The 27516-nt window shown below is 43.8% G+C and overlaps 1 protein-coding gene across 5 annotated transcripts in view; it reads left to right on the top strand.

The window, feature by feature from the left end:
- LOC109032426 (uncharacterized) overlaps positions 1-27516 on the top strand; it is a 109723-nt gene that overhangs the window by 13669 nt on the left and 68538 nt on the right. The window contains exons 1-2 of one of the 5 annotated variants that reach the window (XM_072297037.1): positions 19528-19943; positions 25003-25105. The exons of 1 other annotated variant lie outside the window; for it this stretch is intronic. The gene's annotated coding sequence lies outside the window, so the exon portion shown is untranslated. Of the gene's footprint in view, positions 1-19527; positions 19984-24938; positions 25106-27516 lie in introns of those variants that run through there. 3 more of the 5 variants (XM_072297036.1, XM_072297033.1, XM_072297034.1) reach the window with 3 other exon arrangements.

Genomic DNA, 27516 nt, shown 5'->3' with positions numbered 1-27516 from the left:
TTGAAGTTGCGTGCTTGCATTTGAATAATGCACTGAGCGTGAAACAAGAGAAAAATATATAAAGTTGAACCGGACGCAACGTGCAGCTATTTTAACTCCGCAGTGGGCCGGGTTGCATACGTCGGAGGAAAACACTGATCGCACCTGATATCGCGAGAGCCGTAAGTTGTGAATGCATGTTGGTCGCGCGCAAATCCTATATTTCGCCCGCAAAATCTAGCGTATGCAACCCGGCCCTCCGTGGAGTTAAAATAGTTGCATGTTAGGTTCGAACCCAACTTCGTGCATTTATCCATTGTTCTTCGCGTCGCGTCGTTTTGAGTTGATAGAGCGTTCCGTCATCTACGATATTAAAAGAAAAGGCTCAGATTTTATCGAAATGCTATAACCATATACATTTTTAGTTAATTTACTTGAGCAACAAACTGATAGAATTGCACGTGACAGAAAGCAAATGCAAACTTGCAATTCCAATGCGGAATTTAAATGAAATCTGTAGATCAGATGGTGATTTAAGATTCATTACCGAGCTTTTTTACTTTCCCGTAATTGAAATGAAGCCCATCCAATGTGAAGGATGAGAGGTTTGAATATAAAGGCATAATAGGAGCACGCATTTGAAATCAATTTAATGGTGCTGATTATTCCAATTCCTCGCAGTTCTTATTTACGAAGAATAAAATGCCGTGAATATTTCCGCTAGAAACTTTTTCGTGAGAGAGTTGTGGGAGATTTGGGAGATTAAAACCTATTTTCCTCTGTTGAAAGTCAATGCAAGGGTGATTCTCACACGGTAATAACCCCGCTTTTTGGCTGCAGGTCCCATTGGGATAAAGGCCAAAATCCAACAGGAAAAAATAGCTTCTCCCTTATTTTAATCCTGATTTTCACTCTTCTAAGTCCATTATAAATAATCGATTCGAGGCAAAGCAGCCTCCTTTTTAATACATCGATTGTTTTACGTACCTAGTTTTAAATTCAAAGTTGCCAACTTGTGACCATTGCCGCTGCTTGGTCAGGGTGGCAAAATTTCATGAAAAATTAAATCTTGAAATTTCACGTGAAATATTTCAGGAAATTTCAGAAATTTACGAGAGATATTGGAAAATACCGGTTCCTTTTCATGTTTTGCAAAGTGTAAAAATGGTGGCTTTCTTCTATTTTTGCGTGAACGCATGCGGTTTGCATACTCTAGCCCCTGAAACATATGAGATATTTCGAATTTTTCCGTGAAATTTCACGGAATATTTCACTGAAATTTCCAATTTTTCATTTCTTCCTTACGTTACATGCCACCCTGTGCTTGGTCACCATTGCTTCGTGACCTGAGTCCAGTCACCAGGGAATCTTCCCAGAATCCGAGTCCAGAGACTTTATTCCTCCTATTCAGTATTAATTTCTCGGATTGCCAGTGAGTGGCACTCGAGCATCGGCTGGTGCCGAGGAATAGACTGCCGTGCTAAGGAAGAACGCCGTATGAACATTCGAGAGTTGCCAAATTTCCTTCAATAAAATGTTCATTTTTGAGGAAAGTTATGAATATTTTCCCTTGAAATTTTCAGGAACTTTAGATTCAATTTTGAACAAAATTATTTGAAAAATTGGAAGAAAAATATTTACAAATTATCCCGAAAATTCGTGATTTACCAACGGAAATCTGGCAACGCCTGGAGTTTCATACGGTGTTCTTCCATAGCACGGCAGTAGACGCCGTGCATATTTTGCATTTTGTGCTTATTGCACAATATCCATTGATCTTATTACCATGCACATTGTGTTCGTTTTCCGAACGGGGGAGTCAGACCTGCATCGCTAGGAGACTCCGCGTGTTCGCCTCCCCCCCCCCCCCCCCCCAACCCCCGGAGCCCCCCGAGAAGACACGTGTAGGTCAGTGCCATGGTCACGCAGATACTACGAACGGTGGAGATCATTAGCTTGTGTGCGCTCTTGCTCTTGGTCGTCTCGAGTGCACAAAGAAAGCTGTGGGTACTTTCCCGTTGTTGCATCGGCTCTCTGCTTCTCTCGGCCCTTCTTCCTCCTCTGCGCCACCCTCCCCCGTCACCGTGCCGTTGTCCGATGGTCCCTTTTATGGAGGACGTACAGCGAGGAGGAGATATCGAGAGAGGCAACATTCAGAGCGACGAGACGTTGCCATTTGGAAATGTTGGACAGAAATACTGCCCTGCAGAGACTAGAGTCCCTTTATACTGAGAGTAAAGACAATGCGAATCCATTTCTGATTGGTTCCCGTATTTTAGGCCTTCACAGTGTCTCAAACGGGTATAAAGATTACATTTTCACCAATTGCAAAGATCGTAAACTGGAATGGACCGGGACAATGGGGTACGGCAAGGAAAAAATGAAATGAGAGAAGGAACGCTCTGTCACTATATGACTCTAGGCGGTTTGCGACCACTTTAATTCATCGTTTATTTTCTAAATTCTAAAACATCCTTCCTGAAATCGATGTGACTTAAAACATTCAATTATCTTCCGCAATGCGTCTGATCGATGGTTATTGACGTAGAGCAAACTTCGATCATGAAACAAGTATAAAATAACTCAGAAATTACGGCCCGAGGCCGGGGTTGATAGGAAACCGAAAGCAAGGACAACTGCACATGACTGCAATATTCATTAGGATCTATTTTTAGAGTAAGCAATCTCAAAACATCACATGATTAAACTTTGTAAGACGTACTACGAAATCGTTTTTGTGGATGCGTGGAAAAAAATTTCTACACACATCAATTAATCGATTGATTTTCAGTCGATCCTATCAGATAGGTACCTGTAAAGAATTCGCTGAGAATCAATGGCAGGACAAAATATCGGTACCCAACGTTGTGGATTTCTTCTCACACTTTGAATCGGGTAATTTTTACGGTGTAATCACGAATATTCTCTGAAAAATTGATAAAAAAATTTCTATGTAAAATTCTCTTCAGAATTCAGTAAAATAAATAATTTAATAATTAGACGGAAAAACATTCCCTTGAAAACTCCCCCCCCCCCATCCCCCATCCCCACCCCGGGTCTTTAAACCCTGGAAAGAAAATAGATTTGGTTTAAATTAAGAGATTCTTCAACAAAAGATTAAAAATATCCTGAATCAAGCAGAGATGCTTAAACCAAGAGGGGAGTACTGCCGTGCTAAAGAAAAATGCCGTATGAGTCTTCGGGCGTTGTCAAATTTCTTCTGGCAAATCACTAATTTTCAGAAAAAGTTTTGAATATTTTTCTGCCCATTTCATAGATAACTTTGTTCGTAATTTGATCTAAAGTGTCTGAAAATGTTAAGGAAAAGTATTCATGGTTTTCCCCCAAAAACAAACATTTTATCCAAAAAAAACTTGGCAACTCTCGAATTTCACGTACTACGTTTTTCCTTACTACGGCAGAGTAGCCTCTATCGATTGCGAATCTACTTGCTTCAATCGAGTGTATTCTTAATTCAAGAGGAAATCTTCTTGATGGTAAATTTAAGTCATTTTTCTACGGAATGGTGCGCACATAGATATGGGCTGCAAAAATTGAGTACATATGGACGGAGTGCCCACTTGGTAAATGCCCCATCTCGATGTGACGCCCCACGATACGCATTAAGCAGAGAATTTTGGGATGTACGTTCTATTTTCAACCATTAGTACACTCAAATACCGTGCGTAATGCGAGTGTGTGAAGCGCACGGTCCATTTCGCGCAACTGCATGGCTTCATTTGTCTAGGAATTACGATCTGTTAACTTTTAATATAGTGTCTAATTGCGCACAAAAAATATAATTTCTGAGTTCAAAACCTATACTTTATTTATGTACTGTATAAAATATGAGACTTGTGCCGTAATAGATTTGGGAACGATTTTCCATTCAGTATAACTTCTTTCTATTATTAAGGGAAAACTCAGTGAAATGAAGTGCAAAATTAGCAATAGAATATATTAGAAGGACATAATTATATCTGCTGCGGATTAAAAAACGTGGCAAATAGCCAATAGTAAAGAATGCGTATAAATGTTTCCTATTAATTTTATGGGAAATGTCCGAGATTTTTATGAACACAAGACTGGCACTTCCCCTTTGCTCGAGTCTCCTGTGTGGGACGAGTTTGCGCACCTCGAAGGGTTTTTCGATTTTGAAAATTAAAAAATGAAAATACGTAAGTAACAGAGAAACATGCAATTTTTGACTTTTATTTCGTCACATTTTAAATTTTAAGGGATGCTTCTAGTAGACAATTTCACGAGGAAACGCATGGAACCACTCTTAGAACCTCAAAGTTTTGTATAAACGGAGTTATATGCTCTTAAAGATTCCAAATTTTGTTCGACCTCTCCTTTTGACTCGATCCACTGTGCATCGGCAGAAAAGTATCTCTGTATGATTTCGCTGTCCTGATATTTTCGAATCATGGCCCATCGCTGAAAAGCGATTCCTTGGGGGTTGATCCGCGTTGCGTCCTGGGAAGACTCCCTTGTAAAGTACGAAAGTTAGGAGATGTTTTTATTTATATCAATCTGACTGTAGCGCGTTGGATGGGCACCTTTGTTTCTACGAGCTCGTTGGAATTTTTCCCAGACGGTGTGAAATTTCTTTTCCGCATCAGAAACTCCCGAAATAACCTCAATTGTTTACAGCTGCGGTCGCGGGCTGGAACTCTGCACGCAATGTTACGATAGGAGCTTCAGACTCGAGTCTGGATTAATTAGTAGAACCGGGGAGAAACCGACGAAAAAACTCTAATTCAAAAAACTTTCAAGCGTTTAAAAACTTTTCCAAAAATGCTAAGTCTTTAAAAAAATTATTAATTTTTTTGAGTTTTTACCTAAATCTTTCCCGCAAATAAGTAGAGCTTTTAGTCAACCACAGTTGTAATCGGGATTCGAATACATGGACTAATAACCTCGGTGTCACTAACGAACCGAAGTTTTTTCTCTGTGTGAGACGTCCTCGGTTTAGAGCAGTCTATGGATAAAGAGGAAGATGCATAATTGCATACTGCTGTACTAAGGAAAAACGCCGTATGAATATTCGAGAGTTGCTAAATTTCCTCCGATAAAATGTTTTTTCTTTATTTTTGAGGATAGTTATGAATATTTTCTCTTGAAATTTTCAGATGATTTACCTAGATCTTGTCGCGAATAAATTTCTCTGAAAAAAAAAAACCGAAGAAACATGTTCATGGAATTCCCTAAAAATTAACGATTTATACTATGATATTTGGCAACGTCTGAAGGCTCATACGGTGTTCTTCCCAAGCACGGCAGCATAGTAGCGTAGACCCATGCAGCGGAGGCCGTGCGCGCCAGTGGCGTGGCTTGCTTTGCGATATATCGCTTAATCTGCCATTTAAATCCATGGAAAAGGATCGATGAACAGGCTGTTCGCAGCGAACACCTTAATAATCGATTCTTCATCATAGACTCAAATAGGGAAATATCGAGAATCGATCATTCACGCCTCGCCACTGGTGCGCGCTAATGGCGCTAGGAACGTCTGGAGAGAGCGACTCCCATAATAAAAACAAGCCGTAAAACACTACGCTTTGATATTAACATGAACCCCCTGAAAAGAAACCGAGGGTTTTCACGGCTCCGAATTGGACGTCCGTACGATCTTGAATCGAACCTCATTCTTCGAGGACCCGGACCGCCGGACCCCCGCGGCGCAGGACAGCGCGGCCGATGGGGGTGAAAGGAGGCCCTCGAAAGAAGTGAAAGAACCAGAATCCAGTGTTCACTGTTTCGGGTCACTATCGCGTCGAGAGCTTCCTTGTGTGGAGTCTATCGATTAAGGGCGCTCTTTGTTGATGATGCTGGTCAATCTCAACCCGGGATTAAGGAGTTATCCTCGCATGGACTCAGACTCCCTACTCCTCGTCGTTGTCAAATCTTAGGTCTAAATTTTGGGGAACTAAACAAGTTTTGAAGAACAATTCAAGTACCTGCACAACATGGCCGGATTCACCTACTTGCCGCCCATGGGCCGCCTGTATTTTGCTGCCCCCTTCTCATTCGTTTTGAAACTCGATAAAAACCATCAAATGAACGTGTCAGCGGGGAAGGGGTGCATAAGACACATTTATTCGTGTTGAATACATTTTTTGGGAAAGCCCTGTCAACACTACTAGCAAAAATTCACGGAACTTTGCGCGAAAGTTAAGTTTCGTAAACCTATTTCTGTGTGGACAAGGTCTTCTATTCATAAGAAATGAACGAAAAAATTATGAAAGAACAAACATAAATGTGGATCAATGATTTTAACCTCCGCCGCCGCGCCACGCAGACCGCACCGCGTTTGGCGCAATGCGTGAAGTATTCCGACAGTCTCGTAGGCGCTATGCATTTCACGCCGACCGCTGCTGAACGCACTGTAATGGACGCCACGCGTGAAGTATTCACGCAGTCTTGTAGGCGCTATCCGTTTCACGCTGACCACAATAACCGCACTTTGTTTGATGCAATACGTGAAGTATTCGCACAGTCTTGTAGGCGCTATCCGTTTCACGCTGACCGCAATGACCGCACTGTGTTTGATGCAATGCGTGAAGTATTCGTGCAAGCTTGTAGGCGCTAATATGTGTTACATGCCGATCGCCGCGCCGAGGGCTTCTCCTTTTCATCTCAAGTCCTCTTTATCATTTCTCTCTAAGTCGTGCCGTCCTGGGCGAAATTGCGTGTTTGGTTTCTCTGTTAACTCGACTTAGTGAGGGTGCTGTCTCTTGTATCACTAAGAGACGACGAAATGAGAGATTTTGTCGCCTTTTCTCGTTTGTAATTTTGTTTTTATTAATCCGATTTTTTTTATCCTATACTTTAAAAAATTGCAAATTTTTGCCGCCCTTTAGACTTGACGCCATGGGCCGCGGCTCATGTGGCCACCCCCTTAATCCGGCCCTGCTGAACAATGAGCATTGAAATACCAACTGTTCATACCAAGCCCTGCTCGGTTTCATGGCCATTTGCACTGGTTACTCAAAGTGTAACTCGGGTGAAAGCAAGGTGGAAGAAGCCAAGGTTGTCACTACCGTGGTAGATGACGTCAAAAACCCGACCTTTCCTCAAAGGGCGATATCTCGGTTAATATTGAACGTAGAAAGATGCTGTTTAGACAGATCTTATTATTTTTAGCTAATCTACAAGAATAAAGCAGCATAACACGATTCTGTAACCAACGCAACTGACCCATTATCGATATTTCCCCATTCGCAGCTATGGTAAAGAATCGATTATTAAGGTGTCCGTTCCGAACGCCCTGTATATCGATCCTTTCCCATAGGTTTGAACGGCAGACCAATCGATACATCGCGAAGCACGCCACGCCACTGTGTAACACTTATGATAAGAATTCATGTCATTATGCGCACAACGTTACAAACGTAACAAACATCATTTGCAATTGCCAGACTACTTGTTAACAACCTGAAACAAAAAAAAGCCACGTCTACGGACTAATTAGTTCTCCCATCCTGACCTCTCCTTGCTCAACGAGATCGACCATCCTCAAGTACCTGTCCCGCTGGACCCCTCGATAAACACGTGATTACAGGTGTTCAGGAGCTCATCGAAAAAATGAACCTGTTCCTTTTCACAGAATCCCCTGTTGATGAAAAAGGAGGGTAACCTATTAGGGTGGAGCGCGGCGGAGGAGTGGAGGGGGACTGCCTTTTGCTCACCTACCTCGGTCCACAGGAGGTCAAGATGGGAGTAGACAAGAGGTGTGTCCCACCTGACAAAAGGATAAAATGTGTAATATTACTACGATTGAAATATGTATGAACTACACACAAAGCCGAATGGACTAGCGACAAGTAGTACGCTCCGATGCGCCCCGTGGATCTGCCCGCACTCCCGGGGGGACGGGGTGGGGTGCGGGAATAAATAAGAGGGAGAGGGGTGCAGGCAGGGGCGAGGGGCAGGTCGCCCCTCCTCCCTCCCGCAACCTATTAAAAACACATTCCATTCCACTCACAACCACTCACGCACTCACGGGGCACCACTTGTTGGTCCTCCGCGCCACGCCGCCCGCCTCCCGCACTCCCGGGTCCGTGCTTATTCAGATTTTTTTGGGCTCTGGATCGTCGGGGGGGGGATCTCTCACCCACCCTCCTCCGCTCATTCACCCACCTCTCTGCCGTCCTGGGTGAGACCTGAGAAGCGAGAACCGCCTGGGCGCGTGGGGTTTACGTTGGAGTTGCGCGCTTTGTGCTCAACGCGGGGGTTCGACTCGACCAATCCGGGGGCCCGTAAGAACCACCTCTCGAAAGTAGATAAAGCCCCAACTAACGCTGCCGGATCTCAAGGAAAACATGGAGGTCTATACTGCTGTGCTAAGGAAGAACGCCGTAAGAACATTCGAGAGTTGCCCAATTGCCCCGGATAAAACTTGTAGTTCTGAGAACGATTTTGCATATTTTTCCTTGAAATTTTCAGACATTTTAGATGAAATTGCGAACAAATGTCTGAAAAAATTTAAGAAAAAAAATTCACGATTTTCCCAGTAAATTAAGGTTTTATTGCAAGAAATTTGGCAACGTCTGAAGGTTCATACGGCGTTCTTCCTCAGCACGGCAGTATAAAAGAGCAATTTTAGACATTTCTGACTCCAACATCGTTGAAGCAGAAAAGCTGTTGTTCAAAAGACAATTTCGAAGGCAAACAATAGTTCACGCACTTATTTTGCAAAATTTTTCAGATTTTCCTGAGGGGTCCAAGTAAGGTACAGCCCTTCCAGCTCCCTCCTAGTTCTCCGTGCGGGTAGTTCTGAGTAGCGCATTTTTTTCTCGTAAGGTTTTTGAATCGCCGTCTCATGTAGTTTCGTACATTCAACCGTGCGGAACTATGATAGAGAGTGTGTGTCGTAAAGACACACAATACTGCTCGCCTCGTGCATCCGTCGCGTACATACAGGGTCCTCCAAAAAAGCTGACTTTCCTGTACCTGCCAACCGCTCAAATCCAAACAAGGCAACTCTGGAATGATTACACTCCCGCTCTTAATTTGTATCAAAACTTAAAAAATCTTCACTATACTATTATAGGCCGTCGATGACCCATATAGCGTGTCTAGCGTGCCAGTAAAAACCGGAAAATATCTAGAAATTCGACGTCATCAGGAAAAATCAGGAAAATCAGGAAATTCGGTCATTGATGAGAAAATCCCGAGCACTTCGAGGATTTTCCAAACTTTCGATGCAATCAATGAAATGTGTAGATTAAATCATTGAACAAGCATCAATTTACTCGCGCAAAATATTAGGAAAATCAAAATGAAAATTTAGTAGACATACTGATCAATTTCAATAATCAGCTCGCTGGATTTTTTTACCTCGGTACCTAAATGCTGTACTTCACCTCGGCTTCCAATGATCTGTTCGATGCATCTCTACTCCCTGAAATTGTCTGTCTAAATATCCAAATTAGAGAAGTAAATTGTAAGAAGACCTGTCTGTTGATTTCCTTTTAAAGAAATAAAACATGAGTGGAGATTTGCAACGTCGAAATCGAAGCTGCGTAATGGTCCACGTTTGCTATCGATTGGCTCCTCGAACACAGGCACGATGTGCCAAAAAGAAAAGTTGAGAGACTTGAAACCCTCCGCCATGCCAGTTGCAGCTAAATCTGCGCGATTTTGCAGTGACGCGCCTTCATTCCCGCGTGACACCTCTCGCATTGCCGCGAAGTTGACTTAGTTGCGTGACCCAACCTAACCCAACTCGCGTCTTCTGTGGCAGTCCCACGCCTTTGCAACATGTTTGAATCGGATCGGACTTATTATTTAAAGTGAACCAGTACTAGATTCGGAACATCTTATGCTGCACTACTGATTTCAATTTCGATATTTGATAAATATTTTACCTCCTGAAAGCGTCTATCTGCCGAAAATTTCCCACTAGAACCGTGGTTGTGCTCGTGGCTCCAGCGATAGCTAATATTTATTGTGTAACTAGTGAGTGGGCCTAGCAACTTCAGCCGGTGCCATTCATGAAGGCGCGAACAATTTTAAAGTCCCTTTTTTGAAATTTTAACGTCTAGAGGAGAAAATTTCGTCCATGGCTAACGAGCAGTTAGCGCAGCAGTCTTTTTTTTCCTTTTCTTTTTTTCCGCAAGTATACATTTAAATAGAGCAGTGTGTCAACCGCCCGTGAAAACCAGGAAATAAATATTAGGAAATTCGATGTTAGCAGGAATAATCAGAAAAATTTGTCTCGGATCAGGGAAAAAGAACTCGTCAAGTAAGGGGCTTGGCGGGCAAGGCGCCGTGGTGCAGTTTTTGCTCCTATATCAAGAAATACGTGTTCCAAGTTTTAAAATTACATGGCACGTTATGGCGGAAAGGAAGTTCAAACTCACCTTTTAATGCTGTAAAGTCGGATTTTAGTTGTGAAATTTTCACTTAATATACTTTCAAACTACAGCTTAAGTTTGGTTCATGAATATCTCAATTTTTTCCAACAACTGCACTTATGCGCCTTGTCCTCCAAGCCCCTCAAGTGGCCTTAAGCTCATCAAAAATTTTAGTTACGCCCATAAATACGTCGGTATGAGGGTATGTCTATGATGCTAGATTTCCAGGCGCAGCTGTTCGAGAACAAGGGGAGCAGAGTTTTTTGTCGACCCTGTAGTAAGAAGTGCACTATGCACGGTGCAGGGCAGCGCTACGATTGAACAGAGATGATGATTGCGTAAGGGCCACAGACTTAATGCCCTTTCTTTTCTCCTCTCCCCCCCCCCACCCCCGCCTTTCAAACTTTTGATAAATAAAGCTGTAAATAAATTATTGCGGACAAGTATCAATCTGTAATTTACAGTTTACGAGATGATTAGTCATTCGACGAAAATAAGAATGCAGAGACAAAAATTGATAAGCTGTGCTAAGGAAGAACGTCGTATGCACACTCAGACGCTGCCAAATTTACACTTATAATACACTAACTTTCTTGAGAACTTGTGCGTTTCCCACCTAGAATCTTTCAACGAGTTCTGTCCGTAATTGTACCAAGTGCGTTTAGAAATCTCGAAGGGGAAATTTTCATTATTCCTCTCAAAAGCCAATTTATTTGTTGGGGACATTAGGGCAACATTCTACCGCTCATGCGGCGTTCTTTCTTGGTACGGCAATGATAAACCGTTACGGCATTAAAAATGATAAAATAGTTTATCTTCGCTAAAATATGTCGATGCCTCGCTTTGACCGCACAGTTGACTTGTGTGTCGAAACGAAGCAAATATTGGAAAACAACGAAATTTGTGAGTTTCTATGTGCAAAATGCAGTCATGAGCCGGGATTTTCCGTACTGGTCGAACTTGTGCTGGTGACGGTTAACATTTTTTGTGTTCTCACATAACGTTGTCGGAGGTGTGGACCGCAGGGTGTCGTTAAGAACACTGCAGTTTTAATGTTCCCTTATCTGTCCGTTTATCTCGGCATTCTCGGATGCAACTAATTGAGTGATCTTTTGACCCAGTAAGAGAAGGGAATATCATTTGTTTTTATGAGACGTGATTAAATTATTTCTGGAATCGAAAAAGTTATTAGTGGAACTTTACACATCTCTAGCAAAACGAATGATCGATAGAAGTCGCTAAAAACCTTAATTGGAAAGCCTACCCTCCGCACTTTTACATTCATGCGTTACATTGGCGTGACGTTATTTGCGATGTATCGATTGATCTGCCATTTAAACCTATGTAAATGGTCGATTAACAAGGTGTTTGCAATGAACACCTTAATAATCGATTCTTTGTCATAGCTTCAAATGAGGAAATATCGATACTCGGTTATTCACGCCTTGTCACGGATGCGTGACCGTCCTTGGGAAAAGGCCTCTTACATGTCAAGGCAAAATCTGCAGTAGAGCGATTTATGTCTGCGGGCTGATTATTGAAATGTATAGACAAAGCCATAGACAAAGAACACAAGGAACGGAAACGTAACCAGAGACCCCATCATATGGACGGAGTAAACCAGAAAGGAACCAAGCCACATCGGGATCGAACCGAGAAAAAGAGGTTTAAAGTTTGGCTCCTGCATAAGACTCAATGTAAAAGATAAACTCCAAGTTCAATTTCTGCAAAATTTGCTCCAACAAAAATTTTGAATTTTTGGTGATAGATAGTAGAGCAGTGGTTGAGTTCAAAACCACTCATAACTCAATTTTTTCCAAAATGTGGGTTGGTTCCTTTCTACTTAACTCAGTCCATATCTAGTCCATCATTGTCCCTCTTAGTCTGCAACAACCACCTGATTCAACGAATAGGTAGGATCGCTCCATTCATACATTTGTCCTGTTCGTTTGTAGCTTTGGTCCATCAATTTCAGTAATCAGCCGACTGGTTGGGTCGTAAAATTGGATTTTGAGATTTTGATGGGCCGAACATGGATCCATCACGCCTCATCGTACTTTTGAGCTGTGTATATCCCCAAATTAACTCACCGCACAACCAGTATCGAAGTCGAAGTATCCAGTCGCGAAAATTGATGTTCGATTTGATGAATCGAATGCGATAGCTTGCGTTTGGATACACTGGAAAAAAAACACATTGGATCTAGAGTCCAGACTCTTGAAAACATTGACAAGAAAATGGACTCTTGATTCAATCAGATTTAAGCTTAAATCAAGAACCAAGCCTCTTAATTTGAGCGGATTTCCTCTTGATTTAAGCTTAAATCTGATTGAATCAAGATTCCATTTTCTTGTCAATGTTTTCAAGAGTCTGGACTCTAGATCCAATGTGTTTTTTTTTTTTTTTCCAGTGTACTTTAAGCTTTACTTTAGGGTCTACTGGGTAGATTTTAGGGTAATAAAAGGTTTTAAGGAAAACTAGAATTCAAGTTTTTTTTTTTTTTTTTTTTTTTTTTTTTTATGTATCGATTTACTCCGATCGATTTATTTACTTCCGGTGTATGAACTCTCACTGTGAAGGGACCTCGGTGGGAGCCGGTGGCAACGGTCACACGGACCCGGGCATCGGACACTCAACGCTCAACAGGTGATCGCGGCATGGACATGCTGGCATGGCGCCGGCGGCCGAGGCGCCGAGCCGCAGCACGCCCGCCCCCCTCCCCCACCCCTCGTGCGCCTCCCCCCCGCGCGTGCTTCCTGCTCCTGCTTTCCCCCGTGCCCCTCCCTGCTAAGCCGAAAGCGCGTAACTGGAACGGAAAGCTCGGGGATATCCGCGGTTTTGCCCGGCGCGGGGCAGCGCTGCCCAGCAGGATGCGCGAGATTCTAGTCGTGGCTGCTTTCAATGTCGCCCTAACCTCCGTCCGAAGACCGCTCCGAGTCGCCGTTACGTTGCCGTGTCAACGCAAATGAACCCGGCTACTGGTTTTTCTTGGCCGCGCTCAGAAAAAAAGGAGAGAGAAAGAGTGGTCACTGAACCGCCGCTTTCGACATAGCGACCTCTGTTTCGTTATGCATTGGATAGCTTCAACCGGAATCACCCGAACTCCTCCAGTGGCGTGGTGTGCTTTGCGATCCATCGATTGATTTGTCATTTAAACGTATGGAAAATAATTGATAATCAGAGTGTTCGCAACGAACACCTCAACAATCGATTCTTGGCCATAGCTGCAAATTGCGAAATATCGATAGTCAATCATTCAAGCCTTGTTTGTGAACTCCTCTTCCAAGAGCCGTATTTATAGTCGCGCTTTTCCGCAGGGAGGCCACGCGGTGGTGAACGAAATCTTGTGTAAAAACCATGGCTAGACCTTCTTCAAAGAAGTATAATGTGACAGGAGATTTGAAACTTCGCACAAAGAATACGTGGTTTAGTATTTTAACCCATCTTCGATTTGGTTTACATTGATTTAGGAAGGAGACCTTTGGTATGACTTCTTAAAACCAAAGAATTGGTGATTTTTCTCGTCTCTATTTTCATCCCAGCTTTCACCGAGATCAGAGCTCGCGAAAATAAACAGCAATGCGGGCAGCACCGCAAAACCTTACGTGGTGTGTATTTACAACTCTACTTCGTTTTTCTGCTACATAATTTGTATTCTTTCTGGTCTACTATCTCTCTTTCTTTCCCTTTTTTTAGGATTTAGAAATGGTTCGAAGCTCTACGCATTTTCTCAACTTTCAACTTTTCGAAACTTCCCAAATGTTCATGTTGAGCGTCACCTCCAAAAAAATTGTGGAAAAGCCATATTATTTTTTTCTTGAGAATAGGCGGGCACTAAGTTTTATTCCTTCACTGTGTGAGCCATGGCTTTTTCAATTTTAATATTCCTCCTGATGTTTTTCCGATCCATCATGTGAGATTTTTTGCAAAAATTGATAAGTGTTAGAAAGGTTTTGTTGATTCGGTCCACATCGCTTATTACATCAGTGGACACGAATACCGGGTATTATCCTCTTTTTTTTTTTTTTACTCGATGCGGCGTAGCCTCAGGCAGGATCCCATGAGTAAATGGCCCATATATGAGCACGGACAATGGAACAATGAAGTGCCTTTGTGTTCGAGAGAATGGAACACCTCACCACGCACTAGCGCCAGCGCCGCTTTGACTAAATGTGACAACCTTTTTCTGTGAATGAGAAAAGATGAAAAGTGTCCGGGCTCCGGGCACAAAGGTCCCACCCAAAACCATCAATAGTCCAATTCAGAGACTACGTCGCACCGTAGTCCAAGCGTTCGTTTAGTTAGACTGAAATAGCCTGGCCGTGGTACAAACCATATTGTCTTAAAAATCAAACAGCTCAACATTTTGGTAAGATCCGGCACTTTTGATGCGATGTCGAGTCACTTGAGCAGGGTTGCAGGGTGGGGAAAAATATAGGTTTTCTTGAAAAGGGTCTCAGCTGTGAACTCAAGAAAAAGTTAGACGATTGTTGATGAAGTGAGTATTAAATGACTGACATTTGGACGTATTTCTGTCTAACGGAACTAAGCGCCATAGGGGGAGGAAGGTAGATCACAAAGACAATTCACAATGCATTTCGGAAGAAAATTTGCAACCGCACGAAGAGAACTGTCCAATAGCTGCTGAAGGAAAATGTACTTATCGGGATCATCTTTGAAACGTGCGTAATTTCCGTTGTTTCGAGAGGATTCTGGTTGTCGTAACAAAAATCCCAAGGGGACAACGAGAATGGAGCTCTTGCATGTGTCAGGGACTTGCATGCTCTCTCCCCACTGTTTTTTCGTGAGAAATACGATGGTACCACTGTTTTATTTTCGACAACGAACTCATGAAGCTCAAAACAGTCGAGGCTGTGATTGAGGGGAACCCTCGTATTTTTCTCCTTGTATAATAATATCAGGGTGTCTAAAAGTCCGGAATTTCCTGAAAGTCTAGAAAAAGTACTAATTTTTTCAGGGCGATCCGGACGTACTGAAAAAGTGCGGAACTACGCAAGAAGGCCAGGAATTTTCGTCATTTTTGTCGCAATTTGAGCAAGAAATTCAAATTTTTCAAATTTCGTCCATTGAAGGTACTGATAAAGTACTGAATTTTTCTGTTGAGGAGGTACTGAATTTCTTGGGAATATACAGAAAAAGTACTGTAAAAGTACTGATTTTTGGTCAGCCTGTTTTAGTATAGACACCCTGAATATCTATCTCCGATCATGAATTCCTATCGCTTAATTGTGATTTTCTGAGGTTGAAGTCATTTTGGTCCGGTTTTCAAGCGGCGTTCCTTAATTTCTGATTATCGTCGATACCTCCAATCCTAATCGCCGCGAATAATCAGGACTCGTCGGCGAACGGACACAAATACTCGGGCGATTCTAAAGACGTCGTCGGAACTGCGCAGGGTTTTCTGCGCACATTCCTCGTCGGTCTCTTCTCTCCGGTCCCATCCACTTCTACCCTTACGACCCTTGTCTACCATTCATTATTGCTCGCCTCCTCGCTCTTTCTCCTACCTGTCTCGATGTCTCCACCCGTCCCACCTCAGCGCTCTTTCCCTTTTTCATACGATCAAAATCAATAAAATGTGTTCGTAAAAGGATGGGAATGTTGCTCAAGGCCATGGACAGGCGAGCCACCAGTTTTCATATGATATGCTCTTATATCTCCTCTGCCCCCCCCCCCCCGGAGGGCCCCCTCGGAGATGTACACCCTCCACCTCTCGCATCACACCTTCGTGTAGTAGATGGTTGTACGATAAAAGTTGTTCGCTTCGGATCAGGATCGGTTTTTCTTTTTGTTTCTCCTCCCGTTTGTAAAAATTCCTTTCACAACGATCCGGAGCGGTGGAGCAGGTTGGCTCGCGGGGGGGGCAGGGGCACGGAATGGAGGTGGAGAATCGTCGGGGGAGGGGGTGGCGGGGGGGCTGAGTCCTCCTCTTTTGCTCTTCCCGCCTTGCCGAACGTCTGCCGTCCGAGTTCTTGGAATCTTTCCCGGACGAGTTGAAAGCCGTACCTGTATCATAAAATCCCTTCCTGGCGGTTTTTTTCTTCTTTTTTTGAATAACTGGCTCCGAATTGCCGACGGTTTCTCCGTCGCGTAATCCCAGTTAATCCTGATAAAAAAAAATGAGACTCGTCTTGAGATGGAGTCCAGGGGGACACAACGAATGATCGTATTTTTAAGTGGAATATTAACGATGCGCGAAATCCTCCTCTCTTGATAATTTGGAATTCCACCAACTTTTATTAATTTGCTGCGCTGACACAGGGAGACTTCGCTCTGGGATGTTCAAACCCCCTTAAGTTCGGTCTAGCTCAAACACTAGCTTTGGAATTTTCCCAGAGCATACTTTGGTTTTTGAAAAAGTACATATAAACATACATTTAAGACACACAGTTGGACTGCATTTTGCAAAAAGGAACCAAGAGCATACCAATGTTTCTAGGATTGTGCCATTTACATTATTCGCAATAAGTTTACTGAAATCATGCAAAAAATTAAATTTACAAAGGTAATTTTCCTCTTGAATTTATAGTTTACAGATGGTCAAGATAAAACTTGTTTAGATCAGTTTATAATTGCAATGTAAAAAAAAGTTGCACAATCTTGGCGACATATTGGAGTGCCCTTGGTTCCTTTTTGAAAAAAGCAATCCAGCCATGTTGATGGAGCATTGAGAAATTAGTCCTCCCTCAGCATTTCCCTTCTCACCGAAGAATAAGAGAAAAAATGAATGAAGGGGATCATTTAAATGTAGGTATGTGATGTGGGTGTAACATTTGGTCTCTACGTACGCGAGTTGCATCATGTAGGACGAATTCATTCACTGAACAATTAAAAAAACCTAAGAAATGTTTGAGCTCCGTAGAGCTCTTGAGTGGCTGTCACTGTAAAGGGTATCATTTTACTGAATAACAGTACGTAAGTGCAATTTCAGATGCGTTTTTGATGAAGAGTGCGACGGCGCATAAGAATCGCCTTCAGTTGGAAACGATACTTCCTAGCGTGGTCGTTGAGGCTGTATAGTTGCATCATTTGAAAACCTATTATCAACGCAGTGTAGCAGCACGAAGATGCACGAAGAAGCGAATGAATGTGACCGGTTCAGATGATTTTCAGTGTAGAGTGACGATGCATAAGAATCGCCTTCATTGGAAAACGATACTTCCTAGCGTGGCCGTTGAGGCCGAATAGTTGCATCATTTGAAAACCCAATCAACAGTGTAGCAGCACGAAGATAGCGAGTAAATGCGATCGCTTCAAAGTGCAGCTCTCTTGCTGAATAATGCTGACTTAATGTTTTTTTGTCTGACCTGATGAATGGTGGCCATTTTGATCAAAGAAGAATGTCGCATGATGATCACTAATCATCAAATGCTAAATTTTCATCGTAATCGGTTCAAGATTTGATCTCCTATCGAGGCCTGTGGAGACGAAGCTGGAGGAACACGAACACTGCATAGGTCGTCCTCCTCCTCACTGAAGAACGTACCTACATTTCAGTGTTGCCTAACTGCATCTAGCAATTTGAGTTTTTACCAGGAGAATCTCGGGAATTCCTGGCTGAAAATTTCACCGATTCTTCTTTGATTTCATGCAAAAATCACAAATTGAACAAAAATTGCACATTGCACCAGAGCAGGATTACCCTACTTGCCGCCGATGGGTAGCCTGTATTTTGCCGCCCCCTTCTCATTCATTTTGAAACATCAATAAAAACCATCAAGTGAACGTGCCGGGGGGGGAAGGATGCAGAAGACGCGTTTACTTGTGTTGGACACGTTTTTTGGGAAAGTCCTGTCAACACTACTAGCAAAGGTTTAATGATTTTAACTTCCGCCGCCGCGCCGCGCAGACTGCACTGTGTTTGGCGCAATGCGAAGTATTCCGACAGTCTTGTAGGCGCTAAACGTTTCACGCTGACCGCACTGTCTTCGGCGCAATGCGTGAAGTATTCATGCACTCTTGTAGGCGCTACCCGTTTCACGCTTACTGCAGTGACTGCACTGTATTTGGCGCAATGGGTGAAGTATTCGTGCAATCTTGTAGGCGCTATTATGTGTTACATGCCGACCGCTGGCCGCGCCGAGGGCTTCTCCTTTTCATCTTAAGTCCTCGTCATCACATCTCTCTAAGTCGCGCCGTTCCAGGCCAAATTGCGTGTTTGGTGTCTGTCCTAACTCGACTAATTAAAGGTGCTGTCTCTTGTATCACTGGATGACGACAAAATTAGAAATTACTATACTCTCAGGAAATGAGAGATTTTGTTGCCTTTTCTCGTTTGTAATTTTTTTTTCTAAATTCGATTTTTTTTATACCTACATTTACAAAAATTGCAAAATTCGCCGCCCCCTAGATTTGCCGCCATGGGTCGCGGCCCATGTGGCCATCCCCTTAATCCGGCCCTGCATTGCACACCCTCGCAAATAAAGAAATTGTCTCGTTCAATATTTCAACCTCGGAATGGAGTTACGTTCATTCGCTGGGGAAACGACGCGTTGAGCTGCATTTGTCAGGGTCGTCACAGTTAGGGAATACCGGGAAAAACGGGAAATGTCAGGGAATTTTAAAAAGTCAGGGAACACCTATGGTCCAGTTACACGATCAAATTGAGCCATCAAATTGAAGCTCTGATTGGTGGAAAAAGACCTGAGGTGAGGATGCGACCAATGAGAGGCCCAATTGGATGGCTCAATTTGGTCATGTTACTGGACCTCTAGAATTGTCAGGGAAAATGACGAAAATGTCGCGGAAAAATTGTCAGGTCACCTTGATTTGCTATCTAGATTAGATTTGACATTTCAAACAATAGATTTCGAGTGAACACTATTTGAAATTATGACTTTTTAACCATCTAGTATATTTTCAATTTTCCATGACCAAATTGTGACAGGGAAACCAGGGAAATTTCATTTTTTAACTTCTGTGGCAACCCTGATTTGTTTATTCGCTCGGATTTTCAATGAAACGCGGCGAGGGTGAGGATCGAAGGGACGTTCGGCGCGGCACGAGTCGAAGCTTCACGTCGGAGGAGACCCGACCACGGTCTAACGGGTGAAGCTCCGGGGGTGGGTTGCGGCGGGGGGCGGGGGCAAGGGGGCCGAGGAGGGGCAATCGTGAGTGTGTGCGGGCGAGGAGTAAAAGTGCCGGGCCCGGGCGGGTCGCGGCGCGCAGACTCGTTGTCGTCCGCGGCGGCGGCGGTGCCGTTCGGGGCGGGGAGGCGCAGCGTCGGCCGGGGTCGCCGAGTGCCGGGCGGCAGCCCCGCGCCCCGCCAAGGAGAGTCGAAACTGCGAGCACGCCGATTGAGATGCAGATACCAGTCGGCCGCCGCCGCTGCCGCGACTCACGCTCCGAGACCACGACCGGCCACGAGTTCTACCTCCAGACCCCGACGCTTCCAGTTCCGATAGACCCCGCGCCTACCGAGGCAGACCCAGGGCACGTAGCTCCTATCCTGGCGCCGTCGCCACGCTCCCAGTGTCGGTGGTGAGAAGTGAGCTAACGAATCGCTAACAGTAACAGTGCTAAAAGCTTCGTCGGCAGTAGGCGTCAAGGAGTTTCCCGACGCAACCCAACCGGTTTCTCGTAAGTTGGAGCTTCTGGTTGTCCCGAACCGCGAACCGAAGTACCCATTTTAACGCAGACGGAAGGCCTTGTCTCCACGGGACGTTTCATGGGATTCGTCCCAGGGAAAAACTTCACTTGCAGAGTTGGGGAAAATATCGAGTTAGTCAATATTAATCACAGTGCCAACTAAGAGTCATTGTAGAGTTCCAGGAACGACTTAAGAAGAAGAAGACATTTTTTTGTGTTGCTAAACGGGAAAAAAGCCCAGAAGTTTTATTCCTGCGATTCGAACTCGGGAAAAATCTCGTGAAACGCCCCGTGGAGACAAGGTGTTTGAGGTGGAGATACTTTCGTCGCAGTGCTGTAAGGTTGAATGGCAGTAGGAGTTTCCCGTCGCAACCCACATCTGTTTTTTGTGAGTCAGAGTATCGAGACTTGGTACTCGCGAAGAAACATTCTTCGCCTAGATGGAGACGAACCATAGGTGCTCCCTATATGTAGCAGTGCTGTAAGGTTGAACAGCAGTATGAAATCCACGACCGGTTTCGTGTGAGTCAGAGTCCCGAGTTGTCGCAAACGGTGAAACGGCTTCATAGCACGCGCAGAGAAATATGTGTCTCTTACTTCTCATACTAGCGTAGATGCGCCTTTTAACTGCAGCGGTCCTTGAGGGTTGAAAGAATTCGGAATTACCCGCGTAACCCGAACAGTCTCTTTTGGGGGTCTCGCTTAGGTCCTCCAGTCGTCTTGATCAGCGAACCAACTTCAAAGTGCCCGCAGGGAAATTTTGCTCTTCCATTTCTTGTTTTAACCCAGGGATAGATAGACGCTTCATGAGCACTTCTAAACCAAAGCCGTGTTGGAGCAATGCGTGAAGTATTCCGACAGTTTTGTAGGCGCTATAAGTTTCACGCCGACGACCGCTGCTGAACGCATTGTGTTTGACGCAATGCGTGAAGTATTCACGCAGTCTTGTAGGCGCTATGCGTTTCACGCTGACCGCAATGACCGCACTGTGTTTGATGCAATGCGTGAAGTATTCGTGCAGTCTTGCAGGCGCTAATATGTGTTACATGCCGACCGCCGCGCCGAGGGCTTCTCCTTTTCATCTCAAGTCCTCGTCATCATTTCTCTCTCAGTCGCGCCGTTCCTGGACAAATTGCGTGTTTGGTCTCTCTCTTAACTCGATTAATCAAAGCCCTAGCGTAAATATTACCTTGCGGTGAGCTAACCATCACCTTGCGGCAAGGTATCGGCCTTGCCATCCTCTCCGAGCCCTATCCGAGCCCTCGCCGAGCCAGTTCAAGGAACTCGACGACCGGGAATAAAACCGTATGACAACACTGTAGACCCAAATCCAGGCGCAGGGCTTGAAAAAGGCGACACAGCATCGGGAAATACCCCGTGTTTGGGTACGATTTTCGTCTCCAACGTTGCCATGCATAATTATTGCCAGTCGTTAAGTTCCACGAACTGACCCGGCGAGGCCTCGGATAGGGCTCGGTGAGGGTGGATAGGCCGATACCTTGCCGCAAGGTGATGGTTAGCTCACCGCAAGGTAATATTTTCACTAGGGAGGTGCTGTCTCTTGTACCACCGAAAGACGACAAAATTAAAAATTACTGTACTCTCGGGAAATGAGAGATTTTGTTTGTAATTTTTTTCTAAATCCGATTTTTTTTATGCCTACTTTTAAAAAAATTGCAAAATTTGCCGCCTCCTAGATTTGCCGCCATGGATTTGCGGCCCATGTGGCCACCCCCTCAATCCGGTCCTGATTCAATGACTCAAAAAGTCCGGTGGATCCATTCAAGAGATAAACATCTTCTTTATCGCGTTTTCGTAGTAAAGTGACTTTTTTTTGCATGAATGCATCTAGTTGGCTGCAAAAAAATCCAACGTCTAGCATGTTCGTATGTTTTCCTGCTAGAAGCCATACCAGTAAACTCATCCGAATTCCTCTCGAGTTCGAGTCCTAAGTTGGTTGTAGTGAAGGGGCGGGGGAGGGGGGTGGGGGCACCGCCAGTAGGCCACCGTGTATCTTTGATAGGGTCTGAGTAGACCGAATATTGATGAATGGAGGCCATTATTTACTCGTGAATGAAGATGAACTGCACATACTCGCTGAAGTTGTTTACGTTGACTGTTCACTCGTATCTGCATGCGGCACGGTTACTCAAAGAACCGAGGGTAGATATAATTCAACGTTGACGACAAATTCTCGCAGAGGGTGACGATACAGGATACACGCGTTGATTTCGAAAACCGTGCAAAGAAGAAATGGGACTGTCTCTAAGGAACAGGACCTCAGTGCTTGGAGAAATGAATTTTAGGAGATCGATTTTGAATTAAAGTCATTATTTGCGCCTGGACATGCCTAAAACTATTTTTTAATCTCAACTTTTCCAGCCCCCCAACATAGCAGTTTATGACATTCTAAATTGCTTTCTTTAAAACCAAATTTTTAAGCTCCAGAAGTTCGCATCGCGGCATACCTTTGGGATATTTTAACATTTTTAATCGTTTCATGTGCCATTCATTTGATTTGTTTGCAACAAACTTCTTTTTATTTGGAAAATTAGAATGTATTATTAGAAAAAGACAAAACTATTTCCTCTGCAATGTGTGAGGGAAATATCCGCTGCGTCAAGGAAAATATCCAGATCCACTCATTGCGTCAAGCCAAATTTTGGTTGTGACGACCGATTTTTGCCGCAATTGTACTAAGTCAACACAAATAGAGATGTTTTATCCCGAAAAGTACTAACTTCTCCTGCTTTAGGAGAAACTGCCAAAGAGATATTTTTTTCAATGGTTCAGAATTCGATTTTCCTCCGTTCATGCAGTGATAGGTATGAATATAGGGATTGTTAATGTTTTTGGTGTTAGAGTTCCTACTTCTTAAAGATCGTCACATTTGTTGCATACTTTCGTCGAAAGCTCCCGCAAGTACCCTTATCTGAGATAGACAAGTAGAAATGTTTTATCCCGAAAAGTACTAACTTCTCCTGCTTTAGGAGAAACTGCCGAAGAGATATTTTTTCAATGGTTAAGAATCCGATTTTCCTCTGTTCAAGCAGTGATTATGAGTATAGGGATTTTTAATGTTTTTGGTCTCAGAGTTCCTATTTCTTAAAGATCGTCACATTTGTTGCATACTTTCGTCGAAAGCTCCCGTAGGTACCCTTATCTGAGATATCGGTGTTTTGATGCCATCTGAAGCTTAGGTGCAAAGGAAGTTCAAAGGATGAGTTCGGTGTTTGAACTACACCGAGTGTTGGTTGGTGAGCGTGTGAATAATTGTGTGATCCGTCAATGATCAGATGTGCGGTTGAAACCTCTCAAAGCTTCCCAACAACTGTCTCCCTGTTCGAACAGCGCGATCCGGGCGTGCTTTCTCCCGAGTCTTGTTTGTATTCATAGCTTCCCTTCTTGCCGGCTCAACACATCAATCCCCTGGATCCCATTCCCAAGGCCCATCGCTCTCTCTATCTCCCTTCAAAGTTCTCGACTCCCTCGTCCTCTTCCACCAACGCGTTTTCTCGTTGTTCGATATCGCTGTACGTAAAGCGCCGAAAAGCGTCCGGTAGGACTTTCCCTCGTTCGACATCGCACGTCGCTCAGTGGATCGAGTCAATAGGACAGGTCGGACAAAATTTGGAATTTTTAAATGCTTATAACTCCGTTTATACTAAACTTTGAGGTTCTAAAAGTGGTTCCATTGGTTTCCTCGTAAAATTTTCTGCTAGAGGCACCCCTTGAAATTTAAAATGTGACGAAATAAACATTTTGCAGTTGTAGTCAAGAATTTTATGTCCGACCTTTCAGATTGACTCGATCCATTGTGCGTCGACCGAATAGCACAGTATTATAAGGGCCCGGTCCACCCGTTGGCCCGACTTTATTCTGACAGAAATGCAATTTCAGACGGATGATATCTAACGAAGGGAACTTAATTCGCGCGCTCGGAAATATTGGTACAAAATTCTTGTCGCCATTGAAATGTTTGAAAATCTTCATTTAAATTTCACTTTTTCAAGGAAAAAAAATTCCGACCCACACTCGACCTTCATTTCCTAGGGAATATTTTCGAATAAGCAAAGGACATTTTTAGAAACGTTGCAATCTTAGGCTAAGATCCAGAGCGTGTATGTTCAAAGATTCGCCTTACTTTCCCAGGGTAGGCAGAACGAGCAGCAATCAGAGCCGTATTTAGGGGATGGCCACATGGGCCGCGGCCCATGGCGGCAAATTTAGGGGGCGACGGATTTTGCAATTTTTTTAAATCTAGTTATAAAGAAAAATCGGATTCAGAGAAAAATTACAAACAAAAAAAGGTGACAAAATCTCTCATTTCCTGGGTATATCTCTAATTTTGTCGTCTTCCTGTGATACAATAGACATCACCTTTACTTAGTCGAGTTAAGACAGAGAGAAACGGAACTCGGAATTCGGCCTGGAACGGCGCGGCGCAGAGAGCAATGATGACGAGAACTTGAGATGAACAGGAGAAACCCACGGCGCGGCGGTCAGCTTGTAGCACATATTAGCGCCTACAAGACTGCATGAATACTTCACACATTGCGTCAAAGATAGTGCGGTCGCTGCGATCAGCAGCGGGCGGCGTGAGACGCATAGCGCCTACAAGACTGCGTGAATACTTCACGCATTACGTCAAACTCAGTGCGTGCAGCTGCAGCACAGTCGCAGCGCTCAGTCGCACACAATAAATTAGCTCGGCATCGGCAAGGCAACGGGTGTCTGTCTACTCCCAACCTTATTCTATTTTCTGCACAAGATTGGGAATGCTGGGATGATGAAAACGTTGTATTTCAATTTTCGCGCGGTCTTCCAAATGAAGAGAACTCGAGACAAAGAGGATTCCTATCAGATAAATGATTTTGAAAGACGGGTATCTTTTCAATTACATATGACTCGATAGTTGTCCGTTTGTTGACACTCTATGTCGTATCACGATTAACCGGTAGTGTAATTTATTCTGCTGCTGTTCAGTCTTACTTAGTCGTTAAGGATCATATTCAATTCGTGCCAAAAAAAAAAAACTGAAAATACATAGGTAAAAACACGGTGAAGTGTCTACTACCTCTTCTCAAGGAGACGGAAGAAAATCTTTAATTGTCGATTGAAGTCATGGAGGCACACAATTTTCATCGAACTGGGTGAGTATCTGAAAAACTCATCGTAAATTCATTTTTAAAATAAATTATGACCAGTACAATTTATGACACGAGGACATGAAGAGGTTAAGATTTCGAGGAAATTGTTTTAGGCTGAAAATTGACATGGAACCCTGTGGTTTAAAAATAGTTCGAAGTGATTTATGATAAGCTCTGGTGTTTTGTTTTTTTATATATTGAGACAAGTCCATTTTAGAAATTAAAATCGTTAGTAGTCATGGAAAACGTCAGAAATCCGCAGGGAAAGAACGACCATTCAGTGTTCTGCCTTCCTCCTAAAATTTTCACCAATTTGTGGTTCCGTCTACAATTTTTTAAGAGCCAAATTAACATTTTGCAAGCACTATACGACTCATGAAATATGCTCTGAAGAGTAAGGAGCTTTAAGAAGATTCGCCCTTTCCTGAACCACATCTAAGAGTGATACCACTATTCGGCCAACTAGGAGCTCGGGTTGCCTACTTTGAAAACTGAAGGCACACCGACAGGGAGTAAAGTCACCCATCAGCACACCACACGCTGTGAATTATTCCTGTTTTCTTTCCCGAGCAAACGTGAAGTCTGAGACTGATACCACAATTCGACCACGTGGGAGCTCGGGTTGCCTACACTTAAAGCTGAAGGCAAACTGACAGAGAGGTAAATTCGCCCATCCGCACAGCACACTCTGAAAATTATTCCTGTTTTCAGAGAGGTAAAGTCACCCAGTGATTTTTTCAATGAAATTTTCGGACAGCTTCGTTGAACAATGTCTCCGGGGAAAAAATGGCAATGGAAATTTTCAAACGTCGCATGGCGCTTGTGATACTTTGGCCGAAAGGTAACGATATGAAGACCTGCCAAAGATACCTATGTCTTAATGGACCACTAGACAAGGTACGAATTTCAGCATTCTGATACATGTTTCTTTATCAAAATTGCACGTAAAACACGATACGCACAACGAAAATTACCAAAATCAACTCCTGACGAAGATATTTAATGATTTTTGATGAGTGAATTCAAACCACCCGCTCATGAAAACTCAATGCTCTACGTAATTCACATCGCGCGCTAAATGTTTATCATGACAGTCTCTGCGATGTAAAAATCCTCAACTTCAATCTTGACTATTTGGCTCAGCTATAGCAAATTACTAATAGTTTGAACAACACATGGTGGAAAATGAACATTGCTCGATTGAGAAGCTTGCTGAAACCGTTGTAGTGCGCGATTTGACTCACGTAGAGCTTTGAGTTTCTTGTGAGCGGGCAGTTCAAATTCCTCGTAACCAATGTGAAATAAAAACGTTAATATCTTCGTTAGGAGTTGATTTCGGTAATTTTCGTAGTGTGAATCGGGTTATACGTGAAATTCTGGTTAAGAAACATGTATCAGAATGCTTAAATTCGTACCTTGTCTAGTGGTCCATTCTCCCTTTTGAGGAAGTTCGCTTCTCCAAGAAATTAGCATTTTATTTTAGGAAATTTGGCAAAGTTCAAGTGCTCACACGTTGTTTTTCCACGGGATGTGTGTCGAGCCGGTTGGAAATCATTTCAAGCATTTCAGCTCGTATTGTGAGGTAGTCGAACGAACGGAGCGATAATCGAGCGCCACCGCACCGGTTCGGTCGCTAGCTCATATTTCCCATTGCACATACCCGACACCGTTTCGTTGGCCAATTCAATTCTAATAATTGTGGTCCGTCATCGATTGTTTTCCCTCTCCTCGCCGCGCCCCACTTCTGTCGCCCCCCCCCCCCCCCCCCACGCCGCTTCTCGGCTATCCCTTCCGGTTCCTTGCCCATTCTCCGGCGGCAAAGCGTGAATGATCGAATATCGATATTTCCCCATTTGAAACCATGGTGAAGAATCGATTATAGAGGTATTCGTTGCGAACACCCTGTCTAGCGATCCTTTTCCATGGGTTAAATAGCAGATCAATCGATATATCGCAAAGCATGTCACGAATCTATATCAGACCGAGCCGGACCGCCAGATTGGCCAGCAAAGTCAAGATGGGCTTCTCAGGCGTAAAATAGACAGCTTTCGAACGGCGAACGAGCCCCCCTTTTTTTTCCCAATAAACTTTTTAGAAGTATTTTACAAATTGAAAGTGGGCCGACAGTCATCACGCTTCAGCACGAAGAATGTGTCACACCTTTTTTTCCAAAGAACGGCAATATGACACTCTTTGATACAAACGAATTTGACAAATTTCAGTACAAACTGGATGTCTGCCAATAGGGAAGCGCCACTCCCTCATGATCTCCCCGGGCTTAACCGTAGTGGTACTTGGGAAGATCGGTCTCATGAAGGCCCTTTAAAATCCTAAAAAAATGGCGGCGACTCTAGGTATAGAGGTAAGGGGAGCGGGTGAAAGGGGGTCCTTGCCAACTTTCCCGCTGCATCTGT

Source organism: Bemisia tabaci, chromosome 2 (assembly GCF_918797505.1).
Source record: "Bemisia tabaci chromosome 2, PGI_BMITA_v3".
In the NCBI taxonomy this organism is placed as follows: Eukaryota; Metazoa; Arthropoda; class Insecta; order Hemiptera; family Aleyrodidae; genus Bemisia; species Bemisia tabaci.
Note: the sequence above shows the minus strand (reverse complement) of the source record. Positions and strands in the feature narration are given on the sequence as shown.